Below are 13,078 nucleotides of genomic sequence, written 5' to 3'. Positions count from 1 at the left end.
CCACCCGCCAAGAGAAGAGGCACCAGCCAGTTGGTTTTGGGCCATTTCCTAAGGAAATGATACGAAGCCAGGGCACAGGTAGGGACCCTGCACAGTGGCTGTGGTGAGCATCCACTTGGAGTGCATGGCCAGGTTGCTGTGAAGCTGTTTTAGTCTCTGATCTCAGAAAGCGCTGGAAACAGAGGTCCACAAGGTCGTCTACGCAGTTACAACTGCTGCTGACCAGCGGGCTGCTTGTGCACGCGGTGTGCACGCTGGGAGAGGCTGGCAGCTGCCCTTGGACCATCCACCCTCCTGGTGAGTAAGCCCAGAGCGCACTGTGGACTCTCTCCTCTGGTCTCTCGGTCCTCTCCGTGGGGTGACAGAGCCCCAGGAAAGGTTGCAGCAGAGGCACCAAGGGCCATTGGTCACACTCGTGGAAATATCCAGGCTGTACAGATGCACAGACTGAACACGGCAGGGGTTGCCAGAGAAAGTAGGAAGTGGCTGCACATGGCTCCGGTTTTCTCTTGTGGTGGTAAGAATATCCTTTCTGTACTTAGTGAACACTGATTCACAGTCACTCCACAAGGTTGAAGATGGTTGTGAGTTACACCTCAATAAAGGTAGATCAAAGCCGGGTGTGGTGGTGCATGTCTTTAATCCCAGCACTTGGGAGGCAGAGGTAGGAGGATTGCCATGAGTTCAAGGCCACCCTGAGATGACAGAGCTAATTCCAGGTCAGCCTGGACCAGAGTGAGACCCTACCTCGAAAAACCAAGAAGAAAAAAAAGGTAGATCAAGTCTATGGCAAGACAATACAGAACAGACAGGAATGGGGGCAGTCTGCAGTAATGTACCAAATGCCATTTAACCCTTCAAGGAAAACTGTCATACACCGCAGCAGACAGCTTCAGGTCACTGAGATGAATGTCCAGACCCGGCACAGTGATGGAGGAAGCGATTTATTGAAGCTTACAGGTCCAGGGAAGTTCCATAATGGCAGAAGAAGCTGGCCTGCCTGCACAGGACCAAGCAGAGAGAGAAGCACAAGCCACACCACACTGTACAGTCAGGAACTCCCACTAGGCACACTTTGCATGTCTTTAGATTGGAATCTCAAACCCACCACCACACCTTAAGATCCACCCGGTGACACTGCCTCCAGCCAGGTGGCTGCAGATGCAAACTACAAACTAATGAGACACTGAATATATTAGGGGCCATCTGTTCAAACCACCACATACACTAATCTCATCTTGCTCTTAAGGTTAGGCAGATTTTTCTGATGGTCCCAGCACATCAGTTATCAAATGCTACTTCTCTTGGAGGGTTCAGGCCCTGCTAAGCTAGAGGGAGGACGTGTGTGTGCAGATGCGTGCAGCTGTGCGCGTGTAGGAGTGGACGACGCTGGGTTCGGCCCTCACTGCACTGTGTTTGAGGCACAGGGTCTCATTCACACCTGTGTTCCCAGGCCTTCGGGCCTGAGAGGTTCTCCAGTGAGTCTCTCTGCTCACTGTCCTCACACGGGTTTACATTGCGCGTCCAGCTTTCCGTGGGTTCTAGGGATCCGAACTCAGGTCCTCCCACGTGGTGCAGCAAGCACTGTATCCACCAAGCCATCTCTCAGCCCAGGAAGGGTGAGATGTGTGGCAAGGGTGATGCGTGAAGAGGCACATACAAGGAGGGAGCTTAGGAGAAGCTTAAGGAGTTGTGAGATTTTTTTCGGCTGGCAGTTGCCAGTTGAGAAAGGGCACAGAAGTCCATAGCCATCAGGAGCTATCTTGCCAAAGCAGTCTGCTTACTCAAGCAGACTCAGCCCTGTCAGGCAGGCGAGGACAGTGACGGGCTGCTGGCCATGGTGACCCAGGTGAGAAGCCCAATCAGCTAGCCCGGAGCTGCCTGTCCCAGGCAACAGTTCCCGCCCAGCCGCCCGCTTAGGCTGACAGGTCAGTGCTTAGACCTGGACAGGCACATCCTGGAATTCCGGACAAAGGGAAAGGAGTGATGGTGAACACAAGGAAGAAAAGCTCAGTCAGTTAAAGCCTGATGGCCTGGTCCATCCCCCAGTACCCACCCACCTTCAGTAGGATGCACAAAGTGGAGCACATGCCTGGAGCTCACTTGCAGCAGGAGGCCCTGGCCCACCCGTATTCTCCCTCTCCACCCTCCACCCCAGATTCAAGAAAAGTGAGGAAGGAGGCAGGGCCAGGCAACAAGAAGAGCGAGGAAAGGCCACTAATTCTTCATGATGAGTCAGGGAGAGTAAAGCTTTCAGTGACCCCACAGTCCTCAGTTTTCGGATAGCATAGAAGGCTTTAGTCTGGCTGCTTTCCACTTCTAGCCTCATTTTTTAAAAATCTATTTATTTATTTATTTGAGGAAAAGAATTGAGTGTGCCAGGGCCTCTATCCACTGCAAACAAACTCCAGATGCATGTGCCACCATGTGGCTTTGGCTTACCCACTGGGGAATCAAAGGCTTCGCAGGCAAGCGCCTTAACTGCTAAGCCATCTCTCCAGCCCCAGCCTCATTTTTTTTTTTTTTAACCACAGACCCAAACTTAAGCTTAACCCTAACAGCCAAGGGACTCAGTCATGACCAGGAGACAGGGTCATGACAACCCTGTGACACAGAAGCTGTCCATCTCCCCTCTGCCCAGAGGGCACTGAGCTTCGGAGGAGCCCCACTACCTGGGTTCTCAGCTGCACTGCTGGAAGCCCGGCCATGCTGAGTCATGGGTCTGGTCTGTTCAACTCTGCCCGATGCCTTTCATCCCCCACTCCTGGCCAGGTCTTCTCCAGCATTCTGCTCTGACCCTGTCTTCGGCGCCCTCTCCAGGCTGGTCAGGGGCACATCTTGTGTCTACTGGGGCCCAGGTTTATCTCTGCCTTTTCTGTGCTGTTGTCACTGGTCACTGGTCTGCTTGTGTGTCTGACTTCTCAGTGGTCAGCCAGGAAGCCAAACGCCAGCGCAGGGTTGATTGATCACCCTTACTTCAGCTCCTAGCACACTGCCTGGATCCTGCTTGGTACATGCCAGATGGATGGATGGAAGGGAGAAGGGGAAGGAGGAAGGGAAGTAGGGTTTTTCACTGCTGAATAAAAAACACAGATGTGGGCTGGAGAGATGGCTCAGCAGTCAAGGTGATTGCTTATGAAGACTAAGGACCCAGGTTTGATTCCCCAGAACCCACGTAAGCCAGGTGCATAGGATGGCACATGTGTCTGGAGTTGTTTTCAGTGGCTGAAGACTCTGGTGTGTCCATTTTCTCCCTCCCCCCATGAATAAACAAGTAAATAAAAATATTGAAACACAGACAGCACAGATGTGGACATGGAGACAGGCCAATGGACGAGGGAGAGACACGCAGGTGAGCCGATCTGCTCTAGCCTCCAAGCCCCACAGTAGGGCCACTATCCAAGTTGCCTGCCCCGCGACCCCGTCCTAGTAGACCTCCTAACCTCCGGCCCTGCTCCTCACGTGCTCCTCCCTCTGTCTCCTACAACTGTATGCCTACCCACTTCAAGCCTGCCTCCTCCCCACAGGGCGGGGTTTTCGTTTACTCAGAAAGTGGGCAAGAAAACGAAGAGAGAGTGCGCGCTGCCTCCCGCCCGCAGCGCGTCTGCAGATCTTCACCTGCTTGCCTCTGCCTTCCTCTAGGGGACAGACTCACTGGTCCGTCACACCTGGTCCACCCCTGGGCACCTGCCTCTTGTCCTGCAGGGAGTAGGGAGCAGCAGGTGCCGCCACATACCTGGGGCCTTACTACCCCCGTGTGAGCTCTGGTTTCCCTCCCCTCCCAAGAGCAGCGACTCCCTTAAGCCATAACCCCGCCCTTGACATTCCACTAGCTCAGGAGACTTTGGTCACACCTGTCAGGAACCTCCATGCCCTGTTTCCAGAGCTGTGAGGATGAATGAGGCACATAAAGCTCTGGACATTCAAGTCATCCTTTAAAAGTGACCGAGATGCTGTGTCGGCCCTGGCTTCATGAGTTTTCACTTCCGTTTCTTCACTGCCCTCTCCAGGGGAGGTAGACAGCACAAGCCTTGCTTTTCCCAGAGGTGAGGGAAGCTCAGAGCCAGGGACGGCAGGGATTCAAACCTAGGCCTTCCCACTACCGGCTTCATGCTGTCACACTTGACCCACTGAAAACACCTCTCCCCACAGCAGCCACAGACCAGACAAGCAAACCAGGGGCTAGGGAGCTCCGTTTCTCCAGCTGCTGAGCCATGTGTCCCCGTCTGGAGTGTGAGACCCTGTTAAGAACCTTGGTCAGGCCAGCATCTCTGGGGACTGGAGGGTTAACTCTGGTCAGACAGGATCCTCTTTCCCAGAGAATGCAGAGGAGCCAGCCAGCCTTCCTCTGCTGCCTTGCCCAGCGCACCCCACCCCACTGGAAACCTGAGGGACCCATGTTGAAGGTGAAGGAGACCCCACTCAGCTCCAGTCTCTAGGTCAGCAGACAGTGGGGCAGGCACCACAAACCAGAGATGCCACCCAAACGATCGGAGGTGATGCTTTGAGGCTGGCACCAGCAGACGTCTGTCTCACTAAGTCACTCCACCTCTACCTGTAGACAGGACCAGGACACCGGCAAGCCTTATAGCCTGAGTGCTGAGAGCTGAGAGGCAATGAGCAGAAGTCACCTGCCTCACCCCTGGAGGCCTTCAGGGCCTCACTAGTGGCGAAGACCAGGGGGCAGGAACAGGGGGCATCCCTGAGTCTGGCCGGTGCCCTTCACGCCAGTCTGACTGGAGTCTTCAGAAAGAAGCACGGACGGGGGAGGGCGCGGGAGGGGCGGCATAACCTGAGTGTGCTGTGATCCGCCTGTCTTCTCCGTGTTACCTCCACTCCCTGGGTAAAGAAGGGGAGGGAAACTTAGGTATGTAGGTGTCGGTCTGTCTCCAGAGCCTAACAAATCTAGAAGTTTGTTTTAATTCTCCCACTCAAGGCCCAGCTGAAAGAAATCTTTGTCTTCCTGTCAGCTGGCTGACCCTGCCCAGTCCCAGTGGAAGAGAAGGAAGGTTTATATGTCCTCACATAACTCGTGTTGACTTCCTTGCCCTACAGAAGGATCTGGAGAGAGTGCTTTTGTTATCCGCACTGTACAGACGAAGAAAATAAAGGTCAAGGAAGTTAAGGGAATTGCCTTAGGTCAACACAGTGACTCACCCAGAGGCTCCAAAGTCCAAGCATGTTCCCGAGACTCAAGAATGAGCCTCACAGTGTCTGGAAAGGGCCGGCCCTCGTGTCGCTTGAGAGACCCCAGGTTCTGTACGGGAAATGTGTGTTTGCACTCCCCTGGAACACGCTCAGCCAGAAAGGGAGAGTCGGTTGGTCAGCGAGGCCACTTTGGGCAGTGCCTGCTGGACACTGACCCGAGAGACACCAGAGCCCGAGCTCTCCAGGGGCTCACGGTCCTCTGGCGGATGGCCGACAGCATGCCAGCAGACAAGGGGCCAGTGTTCATTCTCTCATTCAGCCAGCCCTGCCCCAGGGTTACAAAGTCAATAAATGGTCTTGGGCAGGGAAGGCCAGGCACTTGCAGGCTAGCCGTGGCCGGCAGTGAGGACAAGCAGGAACCCTACAGCGCACAGGCCTCTGTCCGTGAAAGGCTGTTCCCACAATTCTGGGGGAGTTCTGGGGCCTCCACTCCCCTCTGTAGGGACAGTAGCCCTCAGGTGGGCTGGTGCCCTTCGGTGGTGGCACAAAAGGCAGGCCTAGGGGATCCTTCCCACTCCCCGCTGCCAGGGTCTGGCTCAGCCTGGCATTCGGCCGACGCGTGCTCAATGGAGTGGCTGTCGTGATGGGGTCAGAGTGAAATGAAGAGGTGTGGTGTTCCTAGTTCTCGTCACTCGGACAGCTCCGACTGTTATCCCTGGCATAATGGGGAAGCAGACATGGAAGAGCAGGGAGGAAGTGCCAACCCAGAAGTGTTGAGGGTGGGATCCACTTGGAAAAGAAGGGGCACCCGCAGGGTGGCAGCCTGACACAGGGTGGGGGCTGGCAGGAGCAGGAGTGGAACTTTGGGACCCTGGAACGCAGAGGCTGAGGTTGGCGGCAGATGGAGAGATGGATTCCTAAGAGAGGGGGGTGCAGAAGGAAGGGGGCTGAGAGCCCCTGCCCGGGGTATTGACTGGCTAGATTGCTTCATTTTACCCGTATTGATCAGGTAATTAGAGCTCTTCAACTCTCCCAGCGCCCCTTCTCTCCCTCATGTTTTTTCCTACCAACATATCTTCTCCTTAACAGAGAATTTATAAAGTTTAGTTAGGCTACCCTGGGCTGGGGCTTGGGGTAGAGGAATGGAGAGAGGGAGAGACCAGCTTTACATGGACACCCCCCCCCCCCCGCCTACATTCTTCTCTTGGAAGAAACCCTTCCTGGCTCCAGAGAGTGGCGATGTCTAAACTACAAGTTCGAGTTCAAGGTATAGAGGACTCAGATAAGACAGTTTCTAGGACCTGAGGATTTACGTAACTCCTGGCCTGATGAGAGAAAGCTGCAATCTGAAGGGAAAGGAAAGACGCTTCCAGACCCCCAGCCCGGGGAGGGTGACAGTCTCAAGGCTTTGGGAGGAGCAGAGGGCAATCTTGCATGGGACTACGGGACAAGATGTGAGGGGCAGTTGAGCACCTGGGCCCCAAACCTGATCTGGTCATCTGGACCATCACCTGTTAACCTCCTTTAAGGAAGTGAGACTTGGAAAGTCCGGTATCCACCCAGAGCCACAGGTGGTGGCCGAGAAGAGGTGACGTTCCTGCTCCAGTCCTGGGGCCATGAGACTTCTACAGATAACAGTAGGGACTCCAAAGCCCCAGGCCTTTCTGGACATTCAGGGGGAGGGAAGGGGGGAGTCATTTGGGTTCTCAGAGGTCCAGATAAGAGTGGGGGGATCCAAACCTCAGAACCCGGGACACTCAGCTTTAGCCTGACTCCCCCCACCTGCACTCCAGCCCTGGGGCACCCTGGCTCCCACCAATTGCACCCCTCTGCTGGGCATCAGTCTTGCCATTGTCCTTCTTGAACCACATTGGTACCTGTTGTCCCCTGAAGTCCTTTGAACCCGCCTTCCTTCCACTCTCCCTCCCCGCCACCCAGCACCCCAGCGGTCCAGCCTCCCACCCCTCTGTACCCTGGCAGCTGCAAGAAGAAAGGCGTTTCCTGTAAGGACCTCCAGTCTGAGGGAAGGGAGACCATTCCCCAAGGAGCCCCTAACTGAGAAGCAACAGTCCCTGGCTTCCTGACGCCCCCAGTCTGAAGAAAGAGACAAGACCCCCTTGAAGACCAGACCAGAACACTGTATAAAAGACAAAGCTCAGGGGGAGTGGGATCTTAGACCATTTTACATTCAGGTTTTACGCCATCTTCCAGAGCACAGCGCTGGTCAGCTCCCAGGCAAAGAGCTGGCTGGGAAGCCTAACACAGGACTCTAGGGCTGGCCCTGGGAAGGGCTCAAGGGGCCAAGGCAACATACCCACTGGGTCCTGGGCCCGTGACATCCATAATTCCCTGCCCAAACAGCGGGTACCATGTCTAGGAGCACACGGCCAGCCTTCTGCAAGTGTCAGCAGCGGGCCAGAGAGCGAAGACACTTAGCCTTGGACCCCTGGTCAAACCCTCTAAGAGCACAGCGTGCGAAGCAGGTGAAAGCTTGTGTGGCCGCCCAGGAACTTCAAAGGTTCTGCCAACACCTTAAGCCCTTGGAAATGCCGTAGGCTTTGTGTGGGAACAAGTTGAAAAATGTCAAGTGAAATATAATACAGGAAACAGGCGAGACAAGGTTCCTGCACTGAGAAGATTGTCTGAACTTCCAGAGACTTCTTCAGTCTCCTCATGGTGCTGCCTGTGAGGCCCCATGCAGAAGACCCCTAGAGAAGACAGGAATGAGATGGGCTGAGAGCAAAAAGGACCCTTACCTCATGCCTGGCCCTCTCTCCACCCCCAGAAGGCAGCTAAAATACTGAGGAATCAGACGGTGCATGCTTGCAATCTCAGCATGCAGGAGACTGAATGAATGTGAATCAACCAGCCTGGGCTACATGGCAAGAGCCTGTCTCAGCCCATAATCATTCAGTCAATTAATTAAAATCAAATGCTATAACAGGCTGGAGGAATGGCTTAGCAGTTAAGGTGCTTTCCTGCAAAGCCAAAGGACCCAGGTTCAATTCCCCAGGACCCACATTAGCCAGATGCACAAGGGGGTGCACGTGTCTGGAGTTCATTTGCAGTGGCTGGAAGCTCTGGCCATGCCCATTCTCCCTCCCTCCCTCTCTCTCTCTCTCTTTCTCTCTCTCTGACTCAAATAAATATCAATAAATAAATTTTAAAAGGGCGCTATGGAGCAGAGCCAAAGCTGTGGCCCTAGTCCTTAGCTACTGCGGCATGCCAGGCACTGAAGATGGGGCTAAAAGCCCACAGTATGCTCTGTGGGCACATCCAGACCCTCCTAGTGAAGTGCAGTCCTCACGCGGGGCAATCATGAACCATTGTCCCTCCCCAGGACCTCTGATCTCTGTGCCTCTCAGGGAGCCACCAGGTAGACAATGGGAACAAGACACTCAGCACTGAGTCCCCACCCCATTTGATGAGGCAGAGTGCAGCGTGGGGCATGCAGGAGGGGCGGTGGGGACCTCTTGGGGGCTCTATCTCGGGGTATATTCACACTACGGTATGCATTGTCCCTGGGCTGGGCCTAGCTCAACTCTCCTATAGAGTGGGGTACAACTTTTCCCTTTTGCCTCCAGTCAGCTGAATTCAAGGGTCTTCCCTCTGCTTGTTCCCTAGGGAAGCTCCTTCATTAGTGAGCATTCCTCCTACCACTCCCACACCTTTCTAGTTCTTTCTCCATTCAATTGCCTTGACTGTTTCCACCTTCCTTCCTTCCTTCTTTCTTTCCTTCCTTCCTTCTTTCTTTCTTTTATTTTTGGGGTATTTTTCTAGGTAGGGTCTCACTCTAGCCCAGGCTGACCTGGAATTCACTATGCAGTCTCAGGGTGGCCTAGAACTCATTGTGATCCACCTACCTTTGCTTCCTGAGTGCTAAAGGCCTGCAGCACCATGCCCAGCTTTGACCTTTCTATCTTCCTCCTCAATGCCCCTGGCCTTCCTTCCCTGACACGTGCACTACATTCACTTAGGCTTCCTGGAGTCCAGGCCTGGAAGTAGGAAAACCACTCGTCCCATTTTTCTTGGGCTGTCCCACTGTTAGCACTGAGAGTCTGCCCGAGGAAGCTCTTGGGCCCAGCAAAGCACACCAGTGCCTAATAGGGCCAGACTGGGGCAGCATTTTCCCAGTGTTCAAAGAGGCAAAGACAGGCACAGACACACACAGACACACCCACACGGTCTCCAGGAGCAGACAGTCACCGAAACCAGACCTCACACTCACACACAGCTGAGCCTGGGTCCACATGCCCACGTGCCCAGAGATGGGTGTGTGTGTGGACAAGTAGGCACACAAGTGCTGGAAACACAAAAGCGGACCCAAACGCCCACACATGCAGGGAGGCAGGCGTGCACAAAGGAGCACACACTCGCTTCCCAGCTGCTCCGAGGCAGGCCACCGCCCGACAGGGGCTCTGACACCCACATCAGGACACGAGCTTCCTTCAGACACAGGAACACAAAGGGCCACCACCTGTGCCCTACATGCCATGCCTTTTCTATTCCCACTGGGAAACTCAGCCAGGGCAGGAGAGGCAGACAGTGGCACCCCGCAGGGGCCCTCCCCCCCACCCCACCCCGGGCCACCATTGTGGGAAGCCCTGGCCAGGGCAGGAGATGGTGGAGTGGGGGGATAGAGAAGTGTGAGTGAAATGGGCTTATTACTGGGAGTCTGTCACCTAGATTGCTATCGATTCCCACATGTCATCTTCCGTTGTGGCTAAAGGGACACAAAGAGTCTCGCTCCTAGCCTCCTCACCCCAGACTGGACTCTCCAGGAGACCCTTACCCAGCACCTTCCTCTTCCTGCCTAAATGACTACTCCCTTTCATGGCACTTCCTTTCTCTTGCCCCTTTCTAGCCACCGGGGAGACCTCATCCCTCTACGAGGGAGATCCTGCCTCCCTCGGAATCCAGAGAGCCCCCCACTCCATCCCTGTCCCTGTGGCAGGGAGAGGTCACATGCTCCATCATACCCTTGGATGAGTGAACAGGAGCTAGTGGGAACTGCTCCTCTTTCGGGAACAACTTGAGAAGGTGTGATTGTAAATGAAACTTCTGTCACATCTAGGCTGGCCAGACAGGTCCTGCTGGAATCAGCCAGGTCCCCAAAATTCTACAGCACTGGCTGCATGACCTCAGGCCAGGCACAGCAGAGAGTGGAGGGAAAGGTGTGAGCTTTGGGAAAAATAGGAAGAATCGCTCTTTCTATTCCTCAGGGAAGGGAAGTGTGTCCCCCTCCCCAGCCCAATTCCCATCCAAGCCCTTGAAAAGCCCAGCCCAAGGTCTGATTCCCCAGGGTGGGGAGGCTTCAGCTAAGGTGGCCCACTTCACTGGCGCCCAGTGCAAAGCACAAGTGAAGGCTTGGAGCATGTCAAAAAACAAATGATTCAAGGCTCGATTCCCCAGGACCCACGTTAGCCAGATGCACAAAGGGGCGCACATGTGTGGAGTTCATTTGCAGTGGCTGAAGGCCCTGGTACACCCATTTCTCTCTCTCTCTGTAGCTCTCAAATAAATAAATTTTTTAAAAATTAAAAAAAAATGATGGGCTGGAGAGATGGCTTAGTGGTTAAGCGCTTGCCTGTGAAGCCTAAGGACCCTGGTTCGAGGCTCGGTTCCCCAGGTCCCACGTTAGCCAGATGCACAAGGGGGCGCACGTGTCTGGAGTTCGTTTGCAGTGGCTGGAAGCCCTGGCGCGCCCATTCTGTCTCTCTCTCTCCATCTGTCTTTCTCTCTATGTCTGTCGCTCTCAAATAAATAAATAAAAAATGAACAAAAAAAATTTTAAAAAAAAAAGATAATAGGACTGGAGATGGCTTAGTGGTTAAGGCACTTGCCTGCAAAGCCAAAGGATCTAAGTTCAATTCCCTAGGACCCATGTAAGCAAGATCCACAAGGTGGCATATGTGTCTGGTGTTCATTTGCAGCAGCTGGAGGTCCTGGTGCACTCATTCTATCTCCCAGATAATATATTTATTATATAAATAAATATATTCAATATATATATGTATGTGTATATATATATATATATATATATATATATATATATATATATATATGGATCAAGTCCAGGTGTGGTGGTGCATGCCTTTAATCCCAGCACTCAGGAGGCAGAGGTAGGAGGATCACCATGAGTTCGAGGCCACCTTGAGACTACAGAGTTAATTCCAAGTCACTGTAGGCTAGAGTGAAACCCTACCTCGACCAAAAAAAAAGAGTATGAAACAAATAATCAACCAGAACAGGCAGAACAGGGGCAGCACTGAGACCACAGGAGTGTCCTCTGGTTTCTGCTGGGAGAAGTCCTGTATTGCTCCGGGGTCTAGCAGGGCTGAGGGAAAGGGCAGCTGCCATCCTCTCTGTCCCCTCAGCGCAGCGGGTCCTGAGAGATGCTCAGAGCCTGTCGGCCCTCAGAGCAGAAGACAGGGGCAGAGTCGGTAGGGTCCCCCACACCCCACAGGACTGCTATTGTGCCACCATGCCAGGGAGCCAAGAGGGCAGCTGGGGCAGGGACAGTTCCTGGATTTTGGTTGGTGGGTTAGTTGGCTGTTTGAGACAGGGTCTCCTGACCTCTAATTTACTATGCAGCTTAAACTGGTCTTGAACTCTTGATCCTCTTGCCTCTGCCTTCCAAGTAGTAAGATTACAGGTGTGGGTCACCATTCCTGGCTGGGTGGTGGTGGGTGGTGTTTTCCCCTGCAGTACAGGGGTTTGAACATGCATATGCTAGGCAAGTCCTCCACCACTAGGCTACATCTGGTCCTATATATATATATATGTTGTTTTTATTTTAATTCATTTATTTGAGAGAGCTAGGAAAAAAAGAGAGAGCGAGAGAGAGAGAAAGCATGGGTGTGCCAGGGCCTCAGACCTCTGCAAACAAACTCTAGATGTATGTGCCACCTGGCTTACGTGAGTCCTGGGTAATCAAACCTGGGTCCATTGGCTTTGCAGGCAAACACCTGAACCACTAAACCATCCCTCCAGCCCTCTTCTTTAATTCCTTTTTTAAAAAATTTTTATTTGATCTTTCTTTCTTTCTTTCTTTCTTTCTTTCTTTCTTTCTTTCTTTCTTTCTTTCTTTATTTGACAGAGAAAGAGGGAAAAATTGAGAATGGGCACTCTAGGGCCTTGAGCCACTGCAAACGAACTCCAGACACGTGTGCCCCCTTGTGCATCTGGCTAATGTGGGTCCTGGGGAATTGAACCTGGGTCCTTTGGCCTTGCAAGCAAATACCTTAACCACTAAGCCATTCCTCCATCCCTTTTTTTGTTTTGGTTTTTTGAGGTAGGGTCTCACTCTAGCCCAGGCTGACCTGGAATTCACTATGTAGTCTCAGGGTGGCCTGGAACTCACAGTGATCCTCCTACTTCTGCCTCCCAATTGCTGAGATTAAAGGCGTGCGCCACCATGCCCCGCTCCTCTTCTTTAATTTTCAACAGAGTCTCACTAAGTTGCACAGGCCGGCCTTGAGCTCACTCTATAACCCAGACTGGCCTTGAGTTTCTGTTCCTCATGCCTCAGCCTCAATGTACTTTACACCCTCCAAAACCCAGTCAAGCCACGCTAGTGGGACACAGCTGTTCTCACCACTTGGGAGGCCGAGGCAAGAGAACTGTCATGAGTTCAAGGCCAACCTGGGATGCATAGGAAGTTCCTGGGCTAGAGTGAGTCCCTATCTCAAGAACTCGAAAAATATAAATAAATACTAAAATACGCCGAGGCTCCCTGTGGCATGCTGGGAAGTTGGGTGTTGGGCAGGGTGGGCTACAGAAGTGGGGGGGTGCCCCAGCTTCCTGCTCAGTCCCCAGGACTTGTTACCCTGAGCTCCGCCATGCCAAGGCACTGGGCCACTTGCCTCTATCCCCTGCAGGAAAGAAAGGAGGCTCAGCTGGGCAGCCCAGAAACCAGTCTCCCAGGCCC

The sequence above is a fragment of the Jaculus jaculus genome, chromosome 19, assembly GCF_020740685.1.
Source record: "Jaculus jaculus isolate mJacJac1 chromosome 19, mJacJac1.mat.Y.cur, whole genome shotgun sequence".
NCBI classification, from domain to species: Eukaryota; Metazoa; Chordata; class Mammalia; order Rodentia; family Dipodidae; genus Jaculus; species Jaculus jaculus.
Note: the sequence above shows the minus strand (reverse complement) of the source record.